Below are 10027 nucleotides of genomic sequence, written 5' to 3' on the forward strand. Positions count from 1 at the left end.
TACTACAATGATAGATCTTCTGGCTAGGTGTGTCGGCCAGAACATCAACCTTGTCGGGGACCTACATCATTGATCTTGGAAAAATTCCAACCATCATATCTGCCCGGGATTCAGATCTAGTTGGTAACAGGATATTCCAGACCCATCGAGTCTAGAAGAAAATGAAAGTTTGCAACACAAATCGACGAGATGGCGTTGCAAGATTCTCGGGAAATGGACTATGGTAGTAAGCTCCAAAACATGAGCTGGTTCTGCTAACACATGTGAACATGTTGTCCCGGACAAGCATGACCACGTAATAGTCTTATAATAAAAACACTACCGAGTTCAGGTGGGGAACCATCATCGAGGATAACAAAGTCCTTGCATAAGGCATGCTCTTAAGAAGGAACTTCTTCTCCTTGAACAAATCAATCAGTGGCTTGGTGTGCTTGGGAATACATATGGAGTGGAGGTAATTAATCTACCAAACCATATAATACATTCGCACATGCATAACTAACTTGGGATGGTACCAGAGGAAACAAATCAATCTTTCTTGAACTCATGGCAGCAACTTGCTCCAAATGCACATGAATTTGAGGAAGTCACTTCTTCCATCCAAGCATAAGCTTCATGAACGGAACACGAAGGCATTGCTTACAAAGTTTCCAATACTAGGTTGATGTTCAACATGAATCATGGGGGAGACAAAATGCTACTGATGGGCTCAACAGCAACTCATTGGAATTTCCATATCACTGGACTTCCACCATCATGTGAACACGGTGATAGCATTGGTCAGACCAAAAGATGTAATGGTGTATGCTCGAGGGGTCAACCACGAGTAAGGCAACATTACAAACATCGTTGGTTCTGATTTGACTTGACGATAGCCCATACTCAAGTCAAAGTTTTGACAAGATGATAGACCCAGCAACTGATCACGAGGACCAATTGATGAAGATATCATCTTGCTTCAAGAACTATCAAAACACAAGGATATCCCTTTGGTATGAACTAAGTCGGACAAGCTATCATATTCCAACTCTCCAAGTTGTCATTTAGCTTAATCAACTATTTCAGGGTATCCAACACAAATTCTTGGAGAAGGGGTGGTTTATAAGAAAACCAACTTGATCACGAACTCAACATAGTGGTCAGGTGACAACCTGGTAACACTTCCGAGAAGATATTCGGAAATTCAGAACCACCGATATGTTACTAAGCTCGAGAACAATCTTGCTTTGCGAGGCAAGACGATGTGACCAATAGAGCAAGGGTTTGACACAATCCTAACTCATTGATCGAATAGTGCTCCGAAAATAAGGACTAGGTAGCACGATCAATCTTAGAATGATGATTCAATAACCAACACGCTAAGAATGAGTTTATTGTCCATTAACTACCAAGCAACGGGGTTGCTAGGAGTATTGATTTCACACATCATGATTCACTTGTCGATGTTCCAGTTACAATAACACGGGGACCAAGGAATGAATAATGATGGCAAGAAGTATCACTGTATCAATAGTTCATAGGATGGTGTGCAATTTCCATGAAATTCTTAATATAAAGATGGTAATACTCCAAGGTTGAACAGAATCGAAAGCTAGATTGGCATTTGATTTGCGGATTACAACTGCTTTGACCCAATCCTGGATATGGATGAGGTACTGAAGTTTGTTTCTCCTAGTCATTCTGGAATAGAATGGCTTGACGAACGACAAGAGTAATAGGCATTGATAACACGAGTGCACGACTACTCCTGACTATCAATTGATAGATGAAGGTCGGAATATAACTGAAGGGGGACAACTCAAAGGAACATATAACTTTCTGAGTTGTGGATGCATAGATTAGTATGTCGAACAAGTTCAACATATTTCTTCCGGATAACCCATGCAAAAAGGTAGAACTGGCAGAATCACAATTATGAATGGAGAACTCCTCAGGAGTACTCTAATGGTAATATTTTAGTTCAAAGAACTTCTGCCTTAAGGGTTCATGGTATTTGGAAGAAGGAAATACCACGGACCTCGGGGACTATCACAAAGGTTACTAATATCCTAAAGGAACTAGCAACAATATCAACAGGAAGTAACAGAGTGATTCTTGGGTCAAGAACACAGGAGTAGAATACCTACTACTAAATGGCATCACGGGATGCTTTCAAGAATGATGGCCAGAATCATCACACTGGGGATACGGAAGCATTGCTAAATTCTCGAGGACACCTAGGGTCATAGTACCAACTCCAACATACACGTCAAGGCAACAGAGTACCTCAACACACCGATTAGTGTGCTTAATCTGGCCCAAAATACAACGGAACATGGAGGAAAGATTTGCAAGTGCATCAGACTATCTAGAAACCTCGGATGACTCGGACAGCATAACGACTGTCAATGCTCAAAATGATTTGAGACATCCTGCAAAAATGGTGGCATAACCACTCAACATCACAATATCAAGGTTCTGAGGCCAGCTATAAACATATGGAAGTAGTAGGAACTGGACTGAGGCTTGAACTCAACAATCCTAGGCAACTACAGTTTAGTAACACATCTTCCTGAGATATAGAAGAGAAGCCTAGTTCTTAACCCCGTAGAAAAGATAAGATGACTCAAATCAGAAGGTCATGAGGATAAGGAGTAAAAAGAGCCTGACGTTCCCTTCCACAATCAATTCTCTTATATAACTAAAGCATTTCTGGACACAACTTCGACCAGCTTGGCTTGGTAATCCTACAGGCAGTCAAGCTCTGATACCAAAGCTGTCAGGACCCCGATTCCAAGTCACATCGATCTAGCCGGTAACACCTCATATCACTTTGTGACCTCATGCACGGTATTCCCACGGGTGTCGCCTTACCATGGCCCGGGACCATTTGCGCCTTTTGGCTCACGTATATGATAGTGTCGCTAGCATCCAGATGACAGAGAACCCAGGCCGACATGACTAGTCGTGAACCCAAAGTGGCACTAACTTACGGGGACAGGCATACATGAATCAACATCGAGCATGTCGGTCAGCAGTGTGTGAATCCGGGCTATAGCACTGGGCTAATAGGACTCCAGTGAACCGGGCTGTAGCAGGCTAGGCAGGACTCTGGATGTCACCGCATGACATTTCCCCAAAGGGACAGACACAGGAACGAAGTGAATCACATGCCGGCCAGTCAAGTGTTCCGGAGCAGTAGTGTTGGGCTAGCAGGGCTCCGATTAACCAGGCTGTAGCGGACTACTATGCCTCATGGAAGCACCAGACCTACATTTCCCCATAAGAGAGGCTACCAAGGATAAACAACTAGGTTGTCGGATCCCACACATACCAAGCATTTCAATCATACACACAATATGCTCAATATGTGCAATACAACATGGCATCACAACAAGATTCTACGACTCAGAGTATTTATTCATTAGGCTCTGAGGAGCCAAGATATTACAAACATGGTCTCATGACCCAACATACAGAGCATACAAGCAACAAGCACATGCGGAAGCTTAACATGTCTGAGTACAGACATCTACAAATGAAAAAGGCTGAGAAGCCTGACTATCTACAAGACCCTCCCAAGGGTACAAGATCGTAGCTGAAGTAACAAGCTAACCGTCGAAGTCCACGTGGAACTACTAGCGAGACTGAAGTCTCTCTGCAAAAACATAAATTAAGCAAACGTGAGTACAAATGTACCCAGCAAGACTTACATCAGAACTAACTACATATGCATCGGTATCAACAAAGGGGTAGTGGAGTTTAACTGCAGCAAGCCAGCTTTGACTCAGTGGCTAACCTGAACTATGACTGCAAGCAACTCTTTTGAGGTGGCGCACACGAGTCCACAAATTCACCATATCAATACTCCACTATGGATCCGCTCCCGTCTCCCTGCGAGAACGCCATCCATAGCACTCACGCTTATCTTTCGAGTTTTAGAGTATCCACTTTCACTTGTCTATGAACTATGCAAGGGGTCCAAGTTTCCATATTTGAGGAATCCGGCTATTCGAATAGATAATGATAACCCTACAGGGGTGTACTTCTTCACACACGGTCTCGCCACTTACCGCCCTGTACACGTCATGTACCTCGACAACCTTCAAGCGGAAACTGGGCGAGGGTGTCGGCCACGACCTGACTAACCAACAAGTCTCTATTCTAGGTTTATCGCCTATTCGGGTTCCATCCGCAAGGAAATCCGGCCGGGGTGTCGCCCACGGCCCCAAACGATGTGTGCAGGGTTCCCAAGCCCACCATCCGGGTGCCACTTGGTACACCGTGCCACTGTGCCTAGTCTGTCCCAAGCCCACCTGTACCGGGTGCCACTTGGTAGACTACTAACACTACCTACAAACACCAGAAACTAGTTGCAACTTCTGGACAGAGTTCGAGTTGATTAATAAGCCGAAAGGGGCCGAGTTACCGGAACCCAATGTGTGGTAGTAACTGTTCATGGATCACAAACACAGAACTCAGTTCCTGAGGACGGCTACAATGAGACAACCCACCATGTACTCCTACATGGCCTCTCACCGCTACCTTTACCAAATCGTGTTCACACACTTAGCTCACACACAGTAGGACATGTTCACCACATTCCAATTCATCCCCGATGAATCGGACCTGACTCAACTCTAAGCAGTAGCAGGCATGACAAACAAGCATGAATGAGTAGGCACATCAGGGCTCAAACAACTCCTACTCATGCTAGTGGGTTTCATCTATTTACTGTGGCAATGACAGGTCATGCAGAGGAAAGGGGTTCAACTACCGCAGCATGTAACAATTGAATTGCTGTTGTCCTAATGCAGTAAAAGAGATCAGGAGCGAGAGAGTGGGATTGTATCGGAATGAACAAGGGGGTTTTGCTTGCCTGGCACTTCTGAAGATAGTATAGTTCTTCATCGGTGTCATCGATCACATCGTCGGAACCACGTCTACCGAGAGGGGACAAACACCGGCAACTGAGAAAGAACTCAATCAACACATGATGATATGAAACAATATGATGCATGCTATGACATGGCAATATGAATGTGTTTTGGGCTAATGCAAGCTAGAACATATTGAAATGAGTCCATTTGAACCAAGGATTCAAATGCAAACCCATTTTATGAAGTCATATTAGTGCATTAACTTGTTTCACCTAAACAGCAAGGTTAAGGTGTTCTAACATGCATGAAACTAGCATAAATGGATAGATTGGATTTTTTTGATAATTTTTCATATATAATTTATCTTATTTGGAGTTATAGATAATTTTCTATGATTTTTAGAAGTTTTGGGCATTTTCTGGAATCTTCTAATTACTTTAAATCCAGAAAATCAATTACTGCATCAGCATTGCGTCTGGGTGACGCCAGCAGGGTCAACATGCCGGTCCAGGTCAAACCTTATAGTGGGGCCCACTGGTCAGTGACCCAGAACAGGCTAGTGACACAGACAGGTGGGGTCTGGTCAACAGGTGACGTGGCGAGGTCAAACTGACCTGTGGGGCCCTTGTGGTTAGTTAAACCTAAACAGAAACTAAACCAGGTTAATTAGAGAGTGGGGCTCATCCGTCAGTGAGCTAGGGGTTAGTTTGGTGGCGTTGTTAGCCACTAAAGATGAAGCCACGTCAGCGCCACGTCGGCAATCGCCGGAGGCTGGCCGACGGTGACCCAAATGATGGCGGCGCGGCTCGGATTTGTGCCACGGGCGATGGTTTGGCGCGTGGTTTGCGGCTACGGATTGCTGGCACACGCGCGCATCCATTCCAGCAAGCAGCAGCAGCTGGGATGGCCGGAGCTCGCCGGAACAGAGCTCGCGGCGGTGGTCGGAGTTCGGGTTTGAGCGGGCGTAGGGCTGCGGTGCGCTAGGAGGCCAGCTGAGGGGCTGGGAGGCCCCAAGGAGTGCCCTGAGTGCGGTGACGCGCTCGGGAGCGAGCTGCGGTGGCTAAAGCGGTGGCGGCGACATGGCCGGTGGCAGAAGCTCTCGGGCGCGGCGGGGAACGGAGCTAGGGGACGAGCGTGTGCACGAGAGTAGAGGGGAAAGGAAGAGGGGCTCACGGCGGTTCTGCAGGGGTGGTCGGCGGGCTCGGGGGCACACTGGTAGTGGCGAATCGACCGACGAGGTGCCTCGGTGGCCGGCGACGGAAACGGCATTGGTGGCGATGAAGCAGCGCGTCCGAGGCCGGGCGGATCGTCGAGGAGGAAGAGGCGGATGAGGCGGAGCTCGTGGACAGCTCGGAGAGGTGAGGCGGTGGCGGTGGCCGCGGGTACGGCGATCGGCGTCGGCGAGCTCGCTCGGTGGCGTGCGAGGGAGGGAGAGCAAAGGAGGTGAGAGTGAGCTGCGAGAGAGGGGAAGGACCAGGGGGCTCGGGCGTCTCCAAGCGCGTCAGATCGGACTGGGGAGGAAGCAGGAGGTGGCTTCGCCTCCTGTGCGTGCGCCACGCCGCCGTCCTCCTGGCAAAGGAAGGAGACGACTGGCGCCTGGCTCTGGTGGGCTGGGCCATGCTGGGTCGTGTCAGGTGAGCGCCAGGTAAGTGCTTTCTCCCTCTCTCTCTCTCTTATTTGTTTTAGTTTTTCTAATTTCTGCTATTGTTTTGCAAATAAAATACTAACCAAAACACTTTGGTTAATTCTGTAAATTTTTGTGAGGAATATTTGAATTATTTTCAAACCACACAACAAATTTCAGAATATTTGGAGCAACCAATATTTAATGGTAAATTTTAAACCCCAACTCAAATACCATAATGATTTAATTCAATGACCAAAATGTCCTGGAAAAATATGCATCATCTCTGGTAGAGGCTTTCACCTTTTTCCATAAATCATGAACATTTTAAAAGGATATTTTGAGGTCATTGAAAATATTTTGGTTGAACCTATTTCAATTGCATTTGTGCTAGGGTTTATCAATCCCCAATTCAAATTTCTTAAATTTAAACATGATGACATGAATGCTTTCATGCAACTAGTTACAAGTAAATCTAGGGCCGTGACATAATTTTAGTATACTTGCCAGACACCCATATAACCATCTACATATATCTTTTGAACTACAAAGAAAATAACAAAATGAAGTGTTAACAGACAATGCATTGACATGATGCAAGTAGTGATAGAGGCAGGATATTAGTCACATACAAAGGTTGAAGGCCATGCAATCTTTTTTTTCTGCATTACCGAGAGTATTGCAGTTTTTGCGACTCCGTACCAAATCTTCAGTTTTCACAAGTGTCATATCGGCATGATGCTAGCAAAAATAAAAAAAAATAAAAAGGCATGATTATTGACAACTATTCAGAAGCAATGCATTGAGAAATTTAAATGTCACTACCGCTATGAATTATTTAGATCGCTTATAAGTATGGCATTAACAAATGTTACCTCCGATGTTATAGTAACTTTTTGTTAGTTACTTGATGCTAATGCATGTACTAACAGTAAAAACTGGAGCAATCAGACCAACACCAAAATGCAGATATATAAAGGCAAGCATCAACCATCCTATACTTGCAAACCATCATATCCACTGGAACGCATTCTCCAAAATATATTATATGAAGCCAAGACCCAGCCATGCATCACGTGAGAATCATTCAATTGGATAGGAGAGCAGTACCCGTAAATAAAGCAGAATAACAATCAAATTCTCCGTCCAGTTTAGCAGGTGTTGAGAATCCCTTTGCCGGCGTCTTGTTCCATAGGTTGCACTTAGCCGTCAATGCCATCCAACATGTACCAGCCACTGCATATCGGCATAGCCTCCTCAGCCTATCATCGATTACGCACTCTCACCCACATCTTGGTAGCAAATGATGACCAGTCCGCCTTTAAGACATATCTAGAGTTTTTTCTTTATCAGGAAGTACTACTTCCTGCCGAGACCATAGTGTAAGACGTGATGAATATGCTGATGAAAAGTATTATGAAGTGAAACACACAGCATCAGCCAAAGCATAGCTTGTAGGACAGAGCAGCAGAGGCTCATGACCCACTGTGTATGGGCACTACCCTGGCCAGGCCTACTTTGCAAGGCATTATGCTAACAACGACATGGATTACCATTGGACAAATCTAAGTGTGGGATCAATCTAAGGGCCGGGGTCAAGTCTGCTGCACCTACAATCTACAATGTGATTTTGCATTTAGTTACTTTTTTTGGGTGGTCGGTTGGAAGCATGCCAACGGTGGTAGCGAATAAGACCCATGGTGAGATCGGCTTAATTTGTGGATATGACCAGGGTATTGAATTCCATTCAAAAGCCCAGGTGCGCTCCGTCAAGAAAAGAAAAAGAGACCAGTTCATATGTCAAATTAAAAATGCTCCCTATAAAATTCCGCTGAAATTTAAGTAAAAAATATTGCATAAAATAGCTGCCGAATTGATGAGAGACAAATAATAGAAGCTTTATTGCAGGCTTACACGTGGTTTCAATTAATTACTAAAAGAAACAAATCTTCATGCTTTTTCAGGAGATAAAACAATTGCATCTTATAACATGGTTTCAGTGGATCATTAGTCAATAAGCACCTGTGCAAGAACAGAGAAAACTACCATTAGGACACTAAGGGTAATTCATAAGCACGCCCCTATCTTTATGGTCTAATGATGCTGATATTTTTGCAGTGCATCTATGCAGAAACAGATTTTGATTGCTTTTAAAAAAATATTGTATCCCCAGCTGATTGAACCAAATAGTAGTCAAATATTCCTGGAAAAAACTCCATCTCTTATAATTAAAGTAATTTATTTTGTAGAAAAAGAATAGATCCTTGTAGAAGTTTACCGTATAGACTGCATTGACCAGCACCATGAATAAGTAGCTAGTGAAGGAATGAGGATCGGAACTTGTTAGGAAAAAGCAAAATTGTGCATATGGGCAAACTCACAGAATAGTAGATTTAGTATGATCTTTTCTTTGCTGAGGATGATATGGAGATGTCAAAATATAGCTGTTAACCACAGAGGTGCGGCTGCTAACCACGGAACATAGCCCTTTTATTCTGCTTTCTTAGCAATTGAAATACAACACCGATCTAGCATCAAAATATGCATAGGACGGCAAAATAGATGGATGTTTGTGACCTACCTTGTCCTGGCCCTGCCCTACTTTCTAGGTCATCGCGCTAGCCGTTCGATGGATCATGGCGGACAAACTCACCTGAAGCCACAAGCCAGAGGAGGAAGCTTCATGGCTGCTTCGTCCTGAGCAGTAGCAAGGCTGTCCACTGTACCTCCCTGCATGTCTACATGAGAAGAGAAGAGCAGAGGTTAGAGAGAGAGAGAGGGCGAAGCCAGGGGAGGGGATGCACTCACCGGACGAGAGGAGGGCGATATGGCCACCGGCGCTGGAACCGCCCCAAACCCTAGCCATGGGAGGAGTGTCGCTGGTGAGCTTTGTTGGCCGCCTGCACTGGATCTAGTCATATGGGAGGGCCCCGCAAGTGCAAGCGGGGCCTCGGGCTGTGGTTCGTGGTGGTGGGATTCCCCGGACTTCGCCTGAATCAGCCGCCACAGGTAGCGCAGCGAGGAGCCGCATGAAGAGAGAGAGAGAGGATGGGTGGTGGGGAATGTAGGCGGATCTGGAAGACGCCGGAGCTACAGGTGGGAGAAGGGGAGGGGGAGGGCCGGCGGCGAGCGAGGCGATGCCATGGGGGCGATGCAACTATGTGAGCGCAGTTGTGCAGGTGGGAGGACGCGGGTGACTCTTTTTCACGGACGAACAGTTATTTCACTTATTAGGATTAGGATCATGACTGCGGGTTAATTGTGGAAGACCGCAGGGACCTTGGTGTAAAAACGCCGCAACGGTGAACCCAAGAGACTCAACCTGTGCTTTATTATTAGTGAAAGATACGAAATTTTGCGTATTTCGGTGCAGTCCGAACTGTTTGTAATCCCGAAATTTCGAGTCACATTCAAACTGATTTTAAAAATAAATGTATATCAATATAAAATCCAACAAATTTTCCACGCATAAAAATCAATACAATTTAAAATCTCAAAATGAAAAAAAGAAATTTGAAACTAATTGTCGGTTTGGTGTGTTTTA

General features: G+C 45.2%; 1 long non-coding RNA gene across 1 annotated transcript; it reads right to left on the minus strand.

The window, feature by feature from the left end:
• Nucleotides 1-3367: 3367 nt before the first annotated feature.
• On the minus strand, nt 3368-9533 carry LOC147984459 (uncharacterized). The gene is made up of 2 exons (XR_015615049.1): nt 9137-9533; nt 3368-3637 (listed from the first exon to the last, which is right to left on the minus strand). It is a non-coding gene; the product is annotated as an uncharacterized LOC147984459 (long non-coding RNA).
• Nucleotides 9534-10027: the final 494 nt, after the last annotated feature.

The sequence above is a fragment of the Triticum urartu genome, chromosome 2A (assembly GCF_056163025.1).
Source record: "Triticum urartu cultivar PI428250 chromosome 2A, HENAU_Tu73, whole genome shotgun sequence".
NCBI lineage: Eukaryota > Viridiplantae > Streptophyta > Magnoliopsida > Poales > Poaceae > Triticum > Triticum urartu.